Source organism: Lissotriton vulgaris, chromosome 2_1 (genome assembly GCF_964263255.1).
Source record: "Lissotriton vulgaris chromosome 2_1, aLisVul1.2, whole genome shotgun sequence".
Classification (NCBI taxonomy): Eukaryota; Metazoa; Chordata; class Amphibia; order Caudata; family Salamandridae; genus Lissotriton; species Lissotriton vulgaris.
Window position 1 is genome coordinate 1,420,370,299 of NC_141687.1, and position 20,673 is coordinate 1,420,390,971.

Sequence of the window (20,673 nt, forward strand, 5' to 3'; positions counted from 1 at the left end):
CACAGACTGAGTGCCCTCCTGAAAAGGTTGGCAAGGTTGAAATGGTCTCAGCCTCTACTCAGACAGATAGTGAGGTTGTGAAGCCTGAAACAATGGATCACTCCACTCAAACAGAGAGCATTGAGGAGGAAGAAGAGTCTTCCCCCTCCCAGACACTAGGTGAGAGCCAGCCTCCTCAGGGAACTGACTCTACCCCTGTTGAAGGAACTGCCCCAGAGGTAGTCAGGCCTAGCCTGGCAGAGCCCCTGATGGCAGTGGACCCTTCCCAGGTGGGACCCAGTCTGGAGCAGGTAACCTGCACCTCTCTACCCTGCCTCAGTCAGCCCAGGGCTGTGGAGGTCAGGGAGGCCAGTGGTGGACCCCAAAGGGCCCCCTGTCCAAAAGAACCACTTAATCAGCAGATTAGGGTCACTGAAGCTGGTAAACCTAGCCAAGTGAAAATAAGTCAGACTCCTGAGGGATCCCCCTTAAAAGTAGGTAGGGACCTCCCACAGCTGGACACTGTTGGGCACAGCCAAACATGGGGCCTAAAAACCCCAGACCTGACCTGTCCCTCCAGTAAGCCAAACAGAGGGACTCAGCCTCCAGCTTTAGGTAGCCAGAGGCTGACCCTGAGAGCTCAGTGCATCTCAGCTAAAGAAAGAAAGGCACATATGATGGATGGTGATTGGAGGAAGTTGAGCCCAAAGGTAGAGGAGCCTCACTTCAGTACTCCATCCCAGCATCAGCCTTCTTCTTTCCCAAGACACACCAGAGACAGAGATTCCCTATGGTGGAGACCCTCAGATACCCTTAGGGTGAGGGGTTGCCTAGTGGACCATGACACAGGGGGAAACCAAGCCAGAGCTGGTCCTTCCTTATATGGCCACTTAGGTAATAGAGGCTTACCTGGACAAGGATAGCCTTATCTCCTTTCGTTTGGGGGGGGGGGGGGGTTGTGTAGGAAGGTACATCCTGACTATGGTTGCCCCCAACTTTTTGCCCTGTGTTTTAGCTGGTTTTGGACATAGTCGACCTGGGACCCTGCCAATCAGGACCCCAGGCCTACTGCTCTCTCTTTAAAATGGATTCCATGTACCCTAGGTACATTTCCAATTGGTACTGGGCCACCCTATCAGACCCTGTAACTCAGGGCATGGGTGTACCCAGGGCTGCCAGGGGCTGCAGCATGTATTATGCCACCCCTGGCTGGCCTCCTAAATCTGACACAACTGGCTGCATGACAGCTGGGGCAAAGTCGTGTAATCACCCTTTGCTGTAGGTGTAGTATCCCTATACCTAACCCTAAAATGGACACACAGATTCCTATCAGTCACTCCTATGGCAGGCCTTGACAATCCTGAAGGCAGAGTGCTTGGAATCGTGTGAGATGGTGCTCTGGCATGAGCTGAGCCTGTCTGCAGCTTGCGGAATCAAGTCCTAATAGCTGTTCCATGATATCGCATACCATATACTCTTAAGTGCATTATAATCCTCGCGGTTAAATGCTATCTTTGGTATTGCTTTATCAAAACATGTCGAGTAAGGTGTCATACGAATTGGAATACTAACCCCTCGCCAATTCTGGCGACGGGGTTAGCATTCCACCCTTCTAGAGGGACACGACATGTATGTAACTGTGAACCCCGGTTAAAGTTAACTGAAGCCTCAGCTCCACAAAATGGATGCTGCCACCACAGACACGAGTCTGACCCCCTGCAGCTGGGAGTCCTTCCAGCGAGGGGAGCCTGGACAAAGGGTTTCCTGTCAGGGGCGGTGCTAGCACCGTCCCAGACATGGTTTTGTGTATCCTGGGTAGGCAGGGCTTTACAGGAAGGTGACTGCTGAGTGGCACCCCGGTGCTCACTACGCATAGGCCGGTCTGAACCAGTTCCAGGGGCACACCAGCCCCTGGCCTGGGGAAGTCCGGCATGGCTGAGGGGTGTAACCACCCCCCACCTAGTCCCACCCATAGGCAGGACCTAGTCACCGGGTCAGCCCCCTTTTTTTAGTATAAAGATGGGAGCGGGCCCCCTGTTAAAATTAGATCATCTTTGGAATCAAGATACCACTTTCTTCGAAAGAACTTCACGATTTCTTCTTCAAGATTCTCCCTTGTGGCTAAGGAGTAGTCACCCTGCATCCGCAGGCACCATCCTAAAGAACACTGCGGTCTGCTGCAAGTCCTTCATCACGAATCCGACGACCCAGCTCGACGAGACCCGGCTTCCCTGGCACCTCTGACCTCTACTCACCTCTACAGCCAAGCTGAGAACCGTGAGTGCGACGAGACCTCAAGGGACCGACGATCGCCAAGACTGCACGACATCTTTACTGCAAGCCCACCGTGTCCTCCACTGGTGAGTGCTTTGGGGTCCGAGAAGCCCCGACCCTGCGCAGCTCCAGCACCCAAGGTCAGCCCCCCTGCATCTCCACGATCTGCGTGGGGCCCTTCTGCTGTTTGCTGTGCACCGCGTTGTTTGGCTACTAGCCGGCTGGCTTGTGGCCCTCTGAACGACGCCCGACGACATCTCTTCTGCTGGTCTGGTTGCTCCAGGCTGGCCCTTGCTTCCTTGTTCAAGAGAGGCACCCCGGACCCTCCTGGTCCACTCCAGACGCCATTTTAGGTCCACCGCGTGGGCTTGAATTTGCCAAGGCTTTGTTGCCCAATCCTGGGTCCAGCGACGCCGACAGCTTCTAACTTCGTGGGACAGCTCGATCCTCCATCCTGGTCGCCGACAACGCCTCCTGGTCCGCGAGATCTTCGAGCTACAGCGTCACCCACTCACCTTGTCGAGGTGGCTACCATCCGGTGCCCTCCCGGTGCCCACTGACTACTGGCTAGTAGTCTCGAACTTGGTCCCCTCTGCTTTCAGGTGTCATCTATCTTCGAGATCCAGGCTTGGATCCAACTGAACTTTCTTCACTGGTCACCGGCCAGCATCTTTTCTTCCGGCTCCTGGTCCGTCTACGAGGATTCCCGACGTCTTTTCAGACTTATGCAGCTGCAGCCCCTGGGCTAGGTAACTTCGGCATTTCGGTGCCCCAGCATAGCCTCACTATCCAAGGGTCAGAATCTACTTTCGTTTTCTCCCTACCAGGTCGGGTTCGCCCGAGAACACTAACTTTCTATTTCCTAGCTACCATAGACTTTTGTCCCGCATCTCGCGTGAGAGTGCACACACTGCACCCGAGTCCCCTAGGCCTCCTAGAAGTAATCTAACGATTCCCTAGTCAAGACCTAGCGATTCCAAAAGCTATTAGTACTGTACTTACCTGCTAGGAATTTCGCATTCCACTTTCAGAGTATATGGTTTTCCGTGCCCCTCGGGCATTTGTATATACTGTGCTAACTTAAGTATTTTTGTAAGAGTTTTGGTTTGTGCTTAGTACCCTGTCCTCATAAAGAGTACAGGGCTGTTGTGATCTTTAAATAAATAACTGTTTATTTTCATAACACTTGTGTGGTGTCCTTTCACTTGGTATTCAAGGGGTATATGTGTGGTAAACAGCTGGCTTAACACGCCCTCTCGAGTCTTTAGCCTTAGACTGCTCGTATCCACGCTACTAGGATAGCTGGTCTATAAGGTTGACTTACAACCAATCATCAATAAGGGTTGCTGGACTGATACATAGTGTTCACTAGAATAGTGAGCACTGCATATCAGGCCACCTTCTCACACCCCCCACACACACACACCCGACCCTACGCTGGTCAAAACATATATTTCACCAAAACAACTTCCATTCTGACCAATATCCATCATATTGAAGAGGTTTTTTTTTAAATATATATCACTAAATACTAGCCTTCCACTCCTGAATTTGTTTAGGGCTTGCTTGCTGTGCCAAGAGAGGGCGCTCAGTTTGGACAATTGTGGAAGCTGTGTCTGTAGCACAATCTTTCTGGTACTACTGGGGGCAACTTGGTCAACGAATTGCACCTCTGCTTTAGAATATCACATACTTTCAACCAGTTTATCAGCCAGCCTATTATATTCATATCCAACATGAGACGGTCACCCAGCGGCGTGCTGTTGTTATCTCAATTTAAAACAACTGTGGCCTCTGCTTTCTATGTCACGTCATGTATTTATTTCTCAGTTTCACAGAAGGAGGTCTTGCTAGTAAATCTTTAACTGAGAAAGCTGTGTGGCTCCTATTGCTTTGATAGTTGTCCTCTGCTAACTTAAAACGGAATAGATCTGCAAAGTGGGTCGTTTGGCAAAGATTCTCACACAAAGACTGACAATTACAAATCAAACGACTGGCATTGTGTCTCTAGCGATCCGAGAGGGGGCAACTATCATTACACCAAATCTTTGATAACCCGTTTCTGTTCTGAAATGGTCACTTATTATTCCTTATGAGAGATGCTCATCCGAACGTTACCGTGCTGTTACAGTTTAGCTCATAAAATCACTGTCAATGAGCTGCTCCAGACTGACATTAATGGGAGGAGGTCCCGATTCTTGTCAAATTCTTAACTACTTAAAGAAAACACGTATGGGACCAAAGATGCACTTGTACCAATCTGTAAAAAAAAACACTCTGGTTGTATTATTTAATTGAAACTTCTTTGATAAAGCGCAAACTTGATCTGAGCGAGCTGCCTTCGGAGCGCTGTACAATGGGTATAATCATAATATATTCAGATTGCAATGTAGCAGAAAATGTACACTGTTCCATACATTATGTTTCAGAAACGCTTTAGGAATATACTGTGGGTGATGTATCTTGCACTTTTGCGCATAAATGCCCGGCGTAGCCATACATTCCTTACACAGTTAGTGACAGCTCCTTAGCCATTCCAGGTCGCTTCCTGCTGCGCTGTCCTCTGGGGGATCCTGGCCAGTGTTAGGTAGTGGGGCTACATAAGCGAACCACGAGATAGCAGAGTCTGCTCAGCTCTCTCTGACAGTGTGATCTGGATAACGTTGTTTCAGCATAACAGTGGAGATTTTTGGTGACGACATGCAGAACCTGTTGAACGGTCAGGTCACTTAGTTCACTGCTTTTGGTTCTCCTGCCATATTGTGTGTGAAGTGCTCCTTTGCTTTGTGGGGCTAATCTACCAGCATGTACACTCAAACAGCACAGAGGAAAAACACTTATAGTAGGTAATGCCTTGTGATGGTGGACCAATAAATAGTGGAATGTCTCTTCAATCAGTGGATGTAGTTTACATCATTTTGACATGAATATCAAAAGCATGTAAGTAAGTGACAGCGAAGCTGAGGCAGAACAAACACACAACAAACCAAATGGCTGACTAACTATTCTACGTTCTTTTAAGTGATGTGTCCTTCGGGTACATGGGTAGTTGTGGAAGCAGTATACATAAGGTCAAACCCTTACTTCCCCACCTGACTAAACTGTGATCCTGGGTATATCACTTTACTTGTACATCAGTTCTTGTGTCCGCCGACATTGGGAGGGGGTAGTCTGGTCAGTTTCAGTTACGCACTTATATTTAAGCGTGATGGGGCTCCTAATAAGCTTTATGTAATAAAATAGCCCTTTTAAAAAGACATGAAAACTAAAGTGTTTCGATCATCAGTGAGTAACTGCTTTATTTGACTCAAAAGTGCATGATGCTCTAGTGCTTTGGGTTAGCGTGAGTCGTCACCCAGCAACTTTCGGAGGTGTCATAAATCACCAAGCAATCCCATCCATAGAACTTGCTGCTGACAATGGTCCAATAAAAATGCAGCAGGGAAATACGAGGTTTCTTTCTGTTTTTTTCCTTAGCCGATGTGTTTAAACGCCCTCATGCTCCTCACGGCAGATAAATGGGAAACACTTATTTTAAACAGCTCTTATTGTTATGGTACGGTTTCTGACTTGCCACCTTTTACTTGAGTAGATAACAAAAAATATAGCGGTAATATCATATTAGCGGAAACTGTAACTGATCAAGAATTTCCACTGTAGAAGATAAACTTGAACGGAAAGCGGATGTGGCATGGTGGCCAGAGCTGCTGACTGAGTGAGAGGGGAAACCAGGTTCGAGTCTTCTGTGATTCTGGGCAAATCACTTCATTTTCCCTTACCCTCAAAATATGAATCTGCGCCCTTCTGTAACAAAACTTGTGCTTGTGAACTCCTATACGTTAGGGGCGAATTTGCGCTAAATTAAATTTAAAAAAAAAGTAATTTGCCCAAGATCACAATGCGGTGAAGCGAGGAGAACAGGATTGGAATTCGGTTTGCCCCTCAGATACTGGCATGTTTTACAGTAGTATACTATGTATCTTAACCTCAGAAAGTCGACACGTAGACCCACCACGCGGCATCCTTAGTAATCAAGAAGACATTTGGGACTTGCCTATCTGGGTATTCCGTCAGGTTGCAGTCAAAAGCTGGTGGGAAAGGGGCGTGTGCGCATGAAAAATCTGAGTCCCCTGAAATGAAATGCTAATTAAAGTTGGTTTTGAAAATCCCAAACTTTTTTAAAATTCATATTAATGAAATATGTGAGGTTTAATTAAACCACGTGTATTTAAAGTATTTCAATTTAGGGGATAACTATCTAAAAACTCATCATTATTGTTATAACTATCAACCATCATTGCATATTAACCCGTTAACCGCGGCGGTAATTCCGCCGCGGTGCGGGAGTTTTAGTGCGCGGGTGGGGAGCCGTCGGCCAATGGCCGACGGCAGCACTGGGGAGGTAGTGCTGCCGTCGGCCATTGGCTGACGGCAGCCGGGAAAGGGTTATAAAAACTGTGGCAGAGGAACCGCACCCCCGACCTGCTGAAGAAGTATAATGAGCTGACAAGGCAGCTGAAGATACAAATAAGCCAGCACAGAGGAGAAAAATGGGAAGCAGCTACAGCTAACCTAAAGGTCTCAGACAACTCTCTCTGGAGAATGACCCGCCGCCTGACTGGGAAGAAGGAACCAAACCCACCGATCCAAGGGAAGACTCACCTGGCATGCAGCAACAGGGATAAGGCTGAGGTCTTTGCTGACACGCTGGAGGCATCCTTCAGGCCCAACCAGGCAAGCAAACTGGCAACAGAAGTTGAGCAAGAGGTCGCCAAGCATCACCAGGAGCACCCACCAGAAACAGAAACTGAGCACATTGAGGAATGCTCAATGGGCGAATTACTGGCCCTGGCAAAAACACTAAAAAATGGCAAGGCACCAGGGAAGGACGGAATAGTCAACCAAGCCATCAAGATGCTCCCAGATACCGCAGTGGATCACCTTGCTGAGATATTTAACGCATGCATGCAGCACCAGTACTTCCCAAACGCCTGGAAAGAAGCAAGAGTCGTTGTATTCCCCAAGGCTGGGAAACCACTGCGAGATCCTGCAAACTACCGCCCCATAAGTCTGCTATCTGGCCTATCAAAACTGTTTGAAAAAGTTATCCTCGCCCGTCTCGTGGATTTCGCAACAAGCAACAACCTCCTTGCTAAAGAACAGTTTGGGTTCCGGAAAGACCACTCAACCAATCACCAACTCCTCAGAGTTGTGGACATCATCAGCCATGGATTCAACATCAACAAGTCTACTGGAGTAGTCTTTCTGGATGTAGCCAAAGCATTTGACCGAGTATGGCACGAGGGTCTGCTTTACAAACTTATCAAGCTCCAGTTTCCCAGCTACCTGGTCAGGCTACTGTCCAGCTACCTGACAAAACGGACCTTCCACGTGGCGGTGCGAGAAGAATGCTCATCGCCACGCCCAATTCTTGCTGGGGTGCCTCAGGGATCAATCCTAGGACCATTCCTCTTCAACATATTCACAAACGACATCCCCACGGACCTAAAGAAGACTGATCTTGCCCTTTACGCAGATGTCGCAGTCATCTCTCAATCCTTCAGCGACAAAGAAGTGGCTAAGAACCTGGAGACATCACTCGGCAGACTCTCCGAATGGTACAGCGACTGGCAGATAACCTTAAACACAGGCAAAACCACTGCAACCTTATTTACCAGGAAGCAGAACAGGAACCACCCACAGATCCTCCTCAATGGGGACAAGGTCAAATGGGAAAACAGCAGCTCCTACCTGGGGGTGACTCTGGACTCTAAACTCAGCTGGAGAAGACCTGCCAGAAAGCAGCATCCAAACTGGCTGCATTATACCCACTCCTGAAGACTAAGTCGATGCCCATGCAGAGCAAGGTACGAGTAATCACTGCAATAATTCGACCAACTATGACATACGCTTCACCAGTTTGGAGTGGCTGCCGCCCGCATCTTCGGAAGGACCTACAAAAACTACAGAGTAAGGCCTTACGGATTGCAGCAGGTGCTCCCATGTTCACACGAACAGCAGACCTCCACAGAGACCTAGGCATCGAGATGTTGGACGACCATCTCCTCAAACTCAACAGGACATTCTACAAAGGACTGGATCAAAAAGAAAACCCACTGATCCGGAAACTTGCAGATATCTCTACAAACCCATTTGACCGCTTCCCGCGTCCCATTGAAGCGCTAACCCTGCGAACCTGAAACAGCAACGCAGCATCCAAAAACTCATTACTGCCTGAAGGCAAACGCCGGCAGATACGCAAAACTCACCGCTGCCCTGATGGCATAATAGCCTCGGCAAGCACCTAAAACCCGCTCACTGCCCGTTGGCATTATAGCCGCGGCAGGCACCCAAACCTCAACACTAACAGAAGGATCTACATGGACAAAGACGAGACTCTCGAAGGAAACATGCTGACAATTCTGCAAACACTACTGACCGCTACCCGCGGCCCATCACTGAGCTGACCATGTGATGCAACCTCAACTGTGACAAAGCGTCACACACCAATAAGACAACCTAAACAGCGACTACAAAATTCCAAACGAATATGGAGTAATGAGGCTATTGCCTCGGTATCCAAAAACTCACCACTGTCAGAAGGTATCTGACAGGAGAAGACAAGAATCAGGCTCTGAAGGGGGTCATGTCTCTATTGCAGACTCCAAGCCTACAATCTTTTAAATGATGGTTACATTCTTGCTTTTGTTTGCGTATCTTCTTGTTAATCTCACTTTTCCAATAAAGATTGTTGCATTGAAATGGGCAAGGGCTCCCCTACGGCCAACATTTGTGCCCGCCTCCTTGCCGATTTGGCCAATCAGAAAGGGGATTGTTGCATCCAAACCAGCAATCAGATTCCTCGACCTTAACTTGTGCAGGTCTTTGTCCACATGTTGCTATCGAAATCGAGGGAAATGGCGAGCGTGCAGAGGAGCGCAGAGATGCAGTTCAATCCGAGGAGTTATACCAGCAGTTCTCAGTGTCTCTTTTTATATAAAGCAGAAGGAGTGTGCAGGGTGTTAAACCGAGTGCAGAGTTCTTGGCAGGAGAAGTTGTAGGGCAGGGAGAAATGATCTGAACGAGGTGAGTGAGGCATTGGACCTCTGCACCTCCTAGGTGAGAGATTTATTCGTTTTGTAATTTGTAAGTAGAATGGGTTGGAAATCCGTCTACTCTTGGCCCTTTTAGCATGGCTTCCTTTTTCCCGATTCAAATATTTTCCCTTTTGTTTCTACGCAATATTTTCCAGCGTGTTAGATTTCTTTCCATTTTCAGCATCTACACCATATTCTTCCTCGTGCATTTGCACCCTGTAGGTCCACTCTCCACTTCTGCTCTCTGTACTGCATCTGCTTTTTACCCCGCGTCCACCTGTCCAACTCGGCACTCTATACATCCACGGTCTGCATCCTTCAACAGCCGCACATACACTTGCTACATCTACTCTTAGCCCTCCATGTACACCACTTGTTTTCTACACCTTGGATAGATGCTTTTCTTTGTAAAATTTGCTGTGCAAACTATACATCTGCTGTCCACCATGTTAACCATGCCCCCCTCCACTTGCGCTTTATTCTCTGAGCATTCCATTCACCACTGTATAAATCTACTTTACATACTCCACATCTGCTCTCAACCCTCCATATTCTCTCAACATCAACTTTCCAAAATCCACATTCTCGTTCTACTGCTGCTCTCTAATGTGCACATCTCTCCACCCCAGACATCTTGTCTACGCTCCCCATTTTATCTACATCCTCTATTTACAATCACCACCCTATTTATCCTTTCTTTGCACATTTTCTCTCTTCTCTGCTCTGGTGCTTTCCACCCTCATCATCCTCTCTCCAACTCTATCCACTCTGCTTATTACCCTCACATGCGCTCCCCTCACCCCCCACATATGCTCCCCTCACCCCCCACATGTGCTCCCCTTACCCGCCACATGTGCTCCCCTCACCCCCCACATGTGCTCCCCCCTCACCCCCCACATGCGCTCCCCTCACACCCCACATGCACTCCCCTCACCCCCACATACGCTCCCCTCATCCCCCACATGCACTCCCCTCACGCCCACATGCGCTCCCCTCACCACCCACATGTGCCCTCCTCACCCCCCACATGTGCCCCCTCACCCCCTACATGCGCCCCCTAACCCCCCACATGTACCCCCTCACCCCCCATATGCGCCCCCCCCACTTTTAACAAAACCATTTTCACTCCAAGCATGTTCAAGAGCCATTAGCCTCTGCTGCTTTACTACTGAGGAATTACGTCACTCCTCTCAACACTCTTATCACTTGCTTGGCTCACTCTCACTGACTGACTCTCCCACTCACTCTCACTGACTGACTCATTCACTTTCACTGACTCACCCACTCTCACTGACTCACTCACTCACTCTCACTGACTCACTCACTCACTCTCACTGACAGACTCTCTCACTTCACTGATGGACTCTCTCTAACTCACTCTCTCTGACTCACTCACTCTCTCTCACTGACTGACTGGCTCTCTCTGACTGACTCGCTCTCTCTCACTGACTGACTCGCTCTCTCTCACTGACTGACTCGCTCTCTCTCTCTCAGTGACTGACACGCTCTCACTGACTCTCTCTCTCTTACTGACTCTCTCTCTCTCACTGACTCTCTCTCTCTCGCTAACACTCTCTCTCACTGACTCTCTCTCTCTCAGTGACTCTCTCTCTCTCACTGACTCTCTCTCTCACTGACTCTTTCTCTCTCACTGACTCTCTCTCTCTCACTGACTCTCTCTCTCACTGACTCTCTCTCTCTTACTGACTCTCTCTCTCTCACTGACTCTCTCTCTCTCTCACTGACTCTCTCTCTCTCTCACTGACTCTCTCTCTCTCACTGACTCTCTCTCTCTCACTGACTCTCTCTCTCTCTCTCTCACTGACTCTCTCTCTCTCTCTCTCACTGACTCTCTCTCTCTCACTGACTCTCTCTCTCTCTCACTGACTCTCTCTCTCTCACTGACTGACTGACTCTCCCACTCTCTCTCACTGACTCACTCCCCCTGACTCACTCCCCCTGACTCACTCCCCCTGACTCACTCCCCCTGACTCACTCTCACTCTCATGCTCACCGACAGACTCTCACTCTCTCTGACTGACTCTCTATTTCACTGACAGACTCTTTTACTCTATCTCACTGACAGACTCTTCCACTCTATCTCACTGACAGACTCTTCCACTCTATCTCACTGACACTCTTCCACTCTCTCTCACTCTCACTGACTGACTCTCTCACTCACACTGACTGACTCTCTCACTCTCACTGACTGACTCTCCCACTTTCACTGACTGACTCTCCCACTGTCACTGACTGACTCTCCCACTTTCACTGACCGACTCTCCCACTTTTACTGACTGACTTATTCACTCTCATTCACTCCCACTGACTGACTCTCACTGACTGACTCACTCCCTCTCACTGACTGACACTCTCACTGACTGACTTATTCACTCTCATTCACTCTCACGGACTGACTCACTCTCTCTCACTGACTGGCTGACTCACTCTCACTGACTGACTGACTCACTCACTCTCACTGACTGACTGACTGACTCACTCACTCTCACTGACTGACGGACTAACTCTCACTGACTGACTGACTCACTGACTGACTGACTGACTGACTCTCATTGACTGACTGACTCTCTCCCTGACTGACTCTCTCTCACTGACTCACTCACTCTCACTGACTGACTCACTCAATCTCACTGACTGACTCACTCTCTCTCACTGACTGACTCACTCTCTGTCACTGACTGACTCACTCACTCTCACTGACTCACTCTCTCTCACTGACTGACTCCCTCTCTCTCACTGATGACTCACTCTCTCTCACTGACTGACTCACTCTCCCTGACTGACTCACTCTCTCTCACTGACTGACTCACTCTCTCTCACTGACTGACTCACTCTCTCTCACTGACTGACTCACTCTCTCTCACTGACTGACTCACTCTCTCACTGACTGACTCACTCATTCACTGACTGACTCACTCATTCACTGACTGACTCACTCTCTCTCACTGACTGACTCACTCTCTCTCACTGACTCACTCACTATCACTGACTGACTCACTCACTCACTGACTGACTCACTCTCACTGACTGACTCACTCACTCTCCCGGCACCCTACTAAACACCAAGTATTGCTATATGTTATTCCTAAACAGGCAACCACAAGTGCAGTTAGCTTGCAGGCAATAGGGTCATCATTTCAATGGTGCAGCAGGTGCAGTTACACCGGGTTACAACGCTCTAGGAACCCCTCTAAACACCAAATATTGTAATATTTTACTACTAAACAGGCAGTCACAAGTGCAGCTACCTTACCGACAATAGGGTCATGATTTGAATGGTGCAGCAGGTTCAGTGGCACCAGGGCTAAAAGATGTCAGAGCTCCTCTAACATACTCAACTACTCTGCTCTACACCTCTGCAATCTACCCTGCACCACTCCACTCTATGCCACTCTTCTCTGAAACAATCTACTTTACACCACTGCAATCTACTCTGCACTCTACATCGCTCTACTCTGCGCCAATGCACTCTACACCACTCTACTTAACCAGTGCACTCTACGCCAGTCTACTCTGCACCACTGTTTTTACACTGCCTCAATCTAGGCTACTGCACTTTAACACACTATAAGCTTTGATACTTCGCTCGGTGATGCTCTACTCCATAAACCTCTACTCGACTCTTTGCCACTCCACTCTACAACACTACTACATGCTATGTCACTCTTCAACACTACTCAACAACGCTCTACCTAACCCCCTCCATGCCACTTTAGTCCACTCTATTCTGCAACATACTACTCCGCTCTACTCCATGCCACTCAAACAGACACTCGATTCTACAAACACTTTACTCCACTCTCCTACACGACTCCACTTTATGCCACTCCACATCAATCTAGTCTACGCAACACTTAACGCCACTCTGTTCTACACCACTCCATGACACTCTGTCGCTAGAATGAATCTATGCTACTTCATCACATTGCACTTTTCAACATGCAACTCTTCTTTACCCCACTTTTAGCCGTGCTGAACAGCCACGCTCGTGTACAATATGGCTAAAACATATTGGCAAAGACAATAGCTCTTGCAAAGGCCAGACCATTTGGCTTTGCCAATGCTTTTTCATTTTAACCGATACTACAAACCATCGACAAAAGACATTGGCAAGTCACATGGTCGAAAAGGCAAATCCTATTGGCTTTGCCAATGCTTGTTTTTGTAACCATTATTTGTTATTTGCTCTGCTAACAAAGTAATAAAACTGTATTTCGTAACATCTTGTGAGTGGCAAACAAGTATTACTACTGGAGATCATCCTAGAATAATACTTCTGCATATTGACACCGCCATGCAGTAATACAGCCAGAACCCATCCTGCGGTAATACATACCCATTATTAATTAATCAACTAGTACGGTTCCAGTCACGTTCTAAAGTTATCCTTGGATCATCCATGAGTAATGCAGCCTCATTCTGAAGTCATCACAAAATGATTCTGTAATAATACAACCCCGTCCTGAAATACTCAAAGGATCATCCTGGAGTAATCCAGCATAATCTGAAATCATCATGGGATCATTCTGGAGTAGTACAAGGTCATCACATGTTTTCCACTGAAGTAATCAGGGACCCATCCTGGAGTAGTTTCTCTGATGACTCTAGATAAAGTCATCCCATTTAAATATTTTGCCCTGTGGGCAGACTTCAGGATGGCTTCGGATGACATCCCCAGTTAATTGCAGGAATAGCCTGGCTGAAGTCATCGAATAACTTCAGAATCACTCCAGGATGATCTTCCTTTTTTTACTTGGGTTGTTGTAGTGAGGAAAGGGCATTTGTCCGTAAGTGGAAACAAAAATACATATTCATTTGTAATTTAGACAGGGAAAAGAATTAACCCTTGTTTCTTACGAAAAATTTTAATTTCACTATTTGCAAAACTTCATGTTTTCAGCACAAATCCAGTTCTCAACGCAAAAGATCTTGCAATATGGCACCCTGCTTTAGAGAATCCCAAACATGTTCCATCTCTTTCAAAGGTTAATTTTGCAAAATCCCAAAGTGCTTAATAGTGAAACAACTATATCATGAATATGCCTGGATTATATTGTTCTCCAGGTCTGTTTCTTGTAGGAAAAATGTGCTTCCAGAGGCCATGTAGTGTGAGGACAAGGTACGAATACAACTAAAGATAATTATAACAGGGATGCATAAAATAAATAACACACATTTAATTTGTTGCTGCATGTAGAGCATTTGTGTAGACTTGCTTTCTTTTGAGTACAACAGAGAATTGTTATCCAATGTATTTTAATTAAGGACAGTATTGATAAAGGGTTCTTCCTGTGCTTCAATGAATGATGTCCAAGTCTCCCACACATCTCATTCTGCCATTGCGATGGGCCTATTCTTGAGCGAGCCATTAGGTACACGTGTCCAGGGTGCCACATAACCTCTTGATCCTGGTATGACAATTTACAAAAGCAAATGCCACTGTACTGAGAGCAGTAATTCAAATTGAGCGTATGGTGATGATGGTGGGGCTGCAGGAGTCTTACTTGATTCAGGGGAAATGTGCTGTTCAGTGGTATACATTAGGCTGAAGAAAAGGTTAGACTTGATGGTGTACACAGAAACACAAGTTTCCATTTCTTTTATGCCTTTTCATGTTAGCAGAACCATATTAAAGATTTTTCATTACTCTTCTGGAAAACAGGACAGTACACTGACGACCACTCCATAATGGCTAGTTGTAAAGATGCTATGGGGTGCTCCTCATCTTCCAAATTTTAGCCCATAAATCCTCTAGAAGAGTGCTGCCGAAGATTCTTCTTGTAATATTTAATTCTGTGATGTCATCAGTTGCCCCATTACTCCCTCGTCGCCACTAGAATAATCCCGCCAAGGACAATCCAGTCAGATATTCTATTTTCATGACATCACTGTAAGGCCACTTTCCCTTCCACAAACTTTTGCATATAGTTACTTGTAGGATTTTATGAGTAGCCGTGGAGCTTTTTCTCAATCTCCAAACTAAAATCTAGATACTGTGATGAGTTATCATTGTCCAGGTCAAGATCATCCAGCTACAGTGAAGGTGACACTCTATGTTGTTTTACCTGTTTCTTAAAAATTGAAGGAAGTGGCGTCCTCCACAAGCCATCTGTAGGAGGTAATCGGGTACAGCTTTATGAAGTGAATTTACATAAAATCACAACTAAATAAAAATATAATCTCTCTATCTCCAAGAATGCAAATTAGGCAATCACTATCAACAGAACCACAGGTCACATGTTAAAAAGTCAATATGATTGGAGGAGCACGCCACAGGAATCCATTCAGTTTGTTGTCAGGACGCTTATAGCTGTGCCTTACACACATCCAAAACCGGATGCAGAACAGCCACAGATGGAATCAGTCAACACAACCACTGCGGTTTCATTTTTCCTCTCAGAGGCAAGCTCCACCAAGACTGCTAAAATAGCAGCAGAAATGAACTTTTTTTTCCAAAATACTTTGAAGTTAAGCCAACAACGATGAAGCGGCGGTGGCACGTACTGCACTGATACACATCTGCTCGTGCCGCTGGTGTAAATACGAGATTCGCGGTTCCTAATGAGCCAAAGCTATCTTTGCTGGTCGTTTCAGGCATTTCCTGTTAGTGCTGTGTGGTGCCTTTGGTCTCCGTTGTGCGGCGAGATACGAAAGCCCTTTGTTTACATTCCTGGCGGATTAGCATTGAGCAGTTGAAGCCATCACAAAGGCTTCACAGGAGCCTGGCACAGCCTGGTCTATCAGGACACCAGGGAGATGTGCTGAACCAGACAATTTCATTTACTGTTTTTGCAACAAAAAAAATGTCTCAGGGGCATGGGCACTGTGTAGTGCCCTACATCATCAAGAACAAGGAAAGACTAGAGTCTATTTAATAAAATACAATGATTAAACCAGCTTAAAAAATAAAATGACATTTTATTTTCTAAGCCATACTAGAAAACATATAAAAAGAGGCATACCCGAATATATCAAAGACATTGTGGGGCATATTTACAAGGAAGTGTCGGAGCGTTGCATTGGCCTACTTGGCTTAACGCTGCGCTCAGCCACTTCTGAAATGCAGGGCTGCACCGTATATACAGAATGCAGTACACATAGAAAAAAGGAAAAAAACGAGGGGAAATGAAAAAAAAATTCTTTCATGCGTCATCCTAGATTCTGACGCATTTCCAGGTTTACGATTTCTTGTAAATCTGGGAATGCTTCAGATTCCAAGAGCGTTGCGTGGGAACAACCACAGCAACACCCATGGAAAGCCACTTTCACACAGTGCTCTCTGTGAAAGAGGCACATATTTACAAGGCAGTGAGAAGCCACGTAAAGTGGCTTTCTGTGGCCTTGTAAGTATGCCGGGGCACATTGCGCCACCAGAACGTCAAAAAAGTGACGTTCCATCTGCAAAAAAGTGCTCATAAATGAGGCTGTTATGTTATACTAAACACAGCCTGGAAACAAATCAGTAAGTCCTACTATCCCCATATACAATAAACGCTAGTGTGAATTTAGGAGCAGAAAGGAAAATAACTTTAAATAGGTTATCGCGTATGCAAATCCTCCAACTCCAGTACAACCAGAAATTACTCTTCGGCAAAAAGTACATTCCATTTAGAAAACTTTGTAAAAAGGGAAATTGAAAAGAGGGGGAAAGCCACAAATCTCAAAAAAATGTTTAGAAGCAGACCACATGTAATAGGATGTGAGAATCCTAATCTTCAACAAAATTATGGATGTAGAGAGACTAAAAAGATGGAAAGAAAATGTTCAGTACTGCATAGGACCCTGCTAAAAGGAATAATGAAAAAAACTGAAATAGGTGAAGACAGCAGTTGGGAGGGGGGTACAGAGAGTGGAGCCACGAGGGTGGGGGGGTGGTGGGGGGATTGGGGGCCTGGGGGTGCGGGGTGGGGGTGGTTGGAAGGGGGGTGGGGGGGTCCGGCACGACAGCATGCAGCGGCCTGGGGGAGGGGCGCGCCAGGAGGTTGGGGGGTGAGTTTTCCTCGGCATACTGGACTTCCCTGCTTTTTTCTTGGCAGGAGCAGTTGGCAGGGGGCTCGGGCGAGCAGCATGTTGCCCCAACCCGCCGAGAGGATGGGCCGGCTCTGCCTTGTACGGGCGGTCGCGCTCCACCGAGGGACCATGCACGTGAGGACAGCAGATGGCAGGGCCATAGGTCTCCGCCGCCCCCCTCCCGATGGGTCGAGACGGCCGCCGGGGGACGGGGATGGAGCGCGAATGTGTCAGGCTACACGGATTACCAAACAGAGAGTGGGAGGAGGGAGAGCGTGAACTTGGGGGCGTTGATGACGGCATGCAGGGACAAGGCTGGTTTGAGCAGGGTGAGCATAAGAGGTGGCCAGGGAGGATGCAGGAAGACGGAGTCAGAGGAGGAAGGGGAGCTTCGGGAGGAGCAGGGGGAAACGAGTAATGCTGTTGGAAGTATTTTGCAGGTACGCCCCCGGCAGACGGTGCTGCGAGTGACGGCCCCCCAGCAGAATTGGTTAGGCGGCGGGATCCGGTGCGGACGCCAGCCTTGACGCCAGCCTTGACGCCAGGTAAGGCCGGTGCACGGTTGGGGAGTGGCTTGGGTGGGCCTCATGGAGGCCGGGTGTCTGGGTGTGCGGATGCCGGAGGGAGTGGCTTGTGCACGCCTCGGGGAGGCCGGGTGTCTGTGGGTACGGATGCTGAGGGGGGATTTGGTTCGATTGGTGAAGGGCAGGTATGTGATGGATGCGGCGGTGTGTACGGGGACGGAGGGGGCCGCAAGAGACGCGGCGTCGGTGAGCGCTGGGGAGGGGGATGCGGCGAAGTCCGGAGGATTAGCGGCGTCTGGCGTCGGGGCGAAGGAGAGTTGTGATGTGCCGGTCAGGAAGCTGCCTTATATGGGGGTGGCAAAACCGCTGGGGGTGCACTTGTCACTGGCAACTAAGGAGAAGATTTGGAAAGGGGAGTATGTGGAGATTTTGAAGTTGCTTCACAGGGAATTGATGGCCAAGGAGGGTTTGAAGGAGGAGGAACAGGAGTTAGCTAGGCGCCCCAAGGTGCCAGTGACCATTGAGAATTGGTCGGCGGCTTTCCTGATATTCGCGAAGCTCACCTGAGTAAAAGCGCCGCTACTACGCGCTAAGCCTGCCCTCCCAGACCCTCCAGATACAGCGAATGTCAGCTGTTAAAAGGGGAAAACGCCCACACCGCCAGCGCGGTCAAAGGCGAAGCCACGCCCACTGCGAGGCCACGCCCACCAGTCAGACTATATAAACGCTTTGAAAAGCGCAACGAACCACTTGATTTAAACTCCCTCTGAGGCGGAAGCCGGAGGTATTGCACGCTGTATTTAGCTTTTAAACCTGTCACTTGTTGTTGTTTTTAACCAGAAAAACGAACGAAGCTCACCTGAGTAAAAGCGCCGCTACTACGCGCTAAGCCTGCCCTCCCAGACCCTCCAGATACAGCGAATCTCAGCTGTTAGAAGGGGAAAACGCCCACACCGCCAGCGCGGTCAAAGGCGAAGCCACGCCCACTGCGAGGCCACGCCCATAATACTCACTACAAATGTGCCGGCCATTCCAGCGCAGCGGACGAGCGCAGCGGGAGCGCCGTTTGCGCGCCGAAGGCGCGCCTAAGGCAAGCCCGTCTGCGCCCGTCCGCGCACGACCGGGCCTAGGGCCAGACCCCCTGGCAGACAGAGCTGCCATTAAGGTTAACTACTCCCGTTGGGACCTTTTAAGCCTTAGACCTCCCATCGCCTCATCATGTGACTATATTCACGACATGAATGGACCCTTCATCAGCTGCACTCATTGCCAGCCAGCCCAGTTTAGACTCCTTACACGAGTGCCCAAGCCTGTAGCCCTCAAACTTGCCTCGCTGAACTGCCGCTCTCTCCCCAAACATGCAACACTAATCCACCACTTAATAGAAGACCACGAGATTGATATCCTCTTCCTGACGGAAACGTGGCTTACTCCACACTCTGACGCGGACATAGTGTTAGCCACCCCACCGGGCTTTCTCATTCAGTCTCTCCCTCGCCCACTAGGTAGAGGTGGAGGCATTGCCATCATCTACCGGGACTCCTTCACCTGCAAATCCAACGATGCACAAATTCCTGACTCTGAAAGCCTAAAATTCACAATTAAACTAGACCCTACGAACTCTCTCTCAGGGATTCTAGTCTACCGTCCCCCTGGGTATCCTGGTTCTTTCACCAATGCCCTCTTCGATACAGTAGCAACACAGGTCCACTCCATCACGAATTTCATGCTAGTGGGAGACTTGAACATTCACTTCAATGACCCTTTAGACTCTGGAGCAGTCGACTTGATCACTGAACTAGCGGCCCTGGATATCCGTCTCCTTAACTCAGGAGCCACTCACATCAAAGGCCACCTGCTGGATGTGGTGCGGCGGGCACATGTGACGTAAGGAGGTTATGTGTGGTCGCACTACGACGAGGAGTTCCGGCGCGCATGGCGTCGGATCCGGAGGCGAAGTGGGGAGAGTTGGATGCGGATTTGTATCAGCAGACGATGAGCGGGACAAAGTTTGGCCGCACCATCTACACGGGCAGCGGGCTGCCGCCGTCCCCGTTTACGGCCCGCCCCACCCGTGGGGGGGGTGAGGTCGGGGGACACCGGGAGTACAAACAGCGTCGGGGCCTGCTGGGACTTCAATAAGGGGTCCTGTCTCAGGCAGGTGTGCCGTTTTCGGCACGAATGCTCCAAGTGTGGGAGGAGACACCCAGTGGTGCGCTGCTGGGGACTCGGGGGAGGGCCCGCACAGGGGCAGCAGTCGGCGCCAGCTCCCGCTGGGGGGAGAGGGGCGGCAGGGGTGGGGGGGCGGTGCCATGGGAAAAGGCTCGTACACCGGTTGGGCTGGACAGGCTCGAACCTTTCTTGGTGGCTTATCCGCGGGCGGACGATGCGGCTGTGCTGCGTTGGGGCTTCAGGGAGGGTTTTCGGTTGGGATACGAGGGTCCGCGGATTGCTCGGTGGGCGGAGAATCTGAAGTCTGTGAACGCGCACAGAGGTATCGTCCGGAAGAAGCTTTTCAAGGAGGTGAAGGAAGGGAGGATGGTGGGTCCCTTTCAGGAGCCGCCCCTGCCGGACTTGATCATTTCACCGATTGGAATGGTTCCAAAAAAGGAGCCGGGGCAGTTTCGACTGATTCATCATCTGTCATGGCCAGAGGGCACGTCGGTGAATGATTATATCTCGGCGGATTTGGCGTCGGTGTCGTACTCGTCCGTGGACGTGGCGAGGAGGCTGGTGATGGCGGCGGGGCGGGGTGCACTCATGGCAAA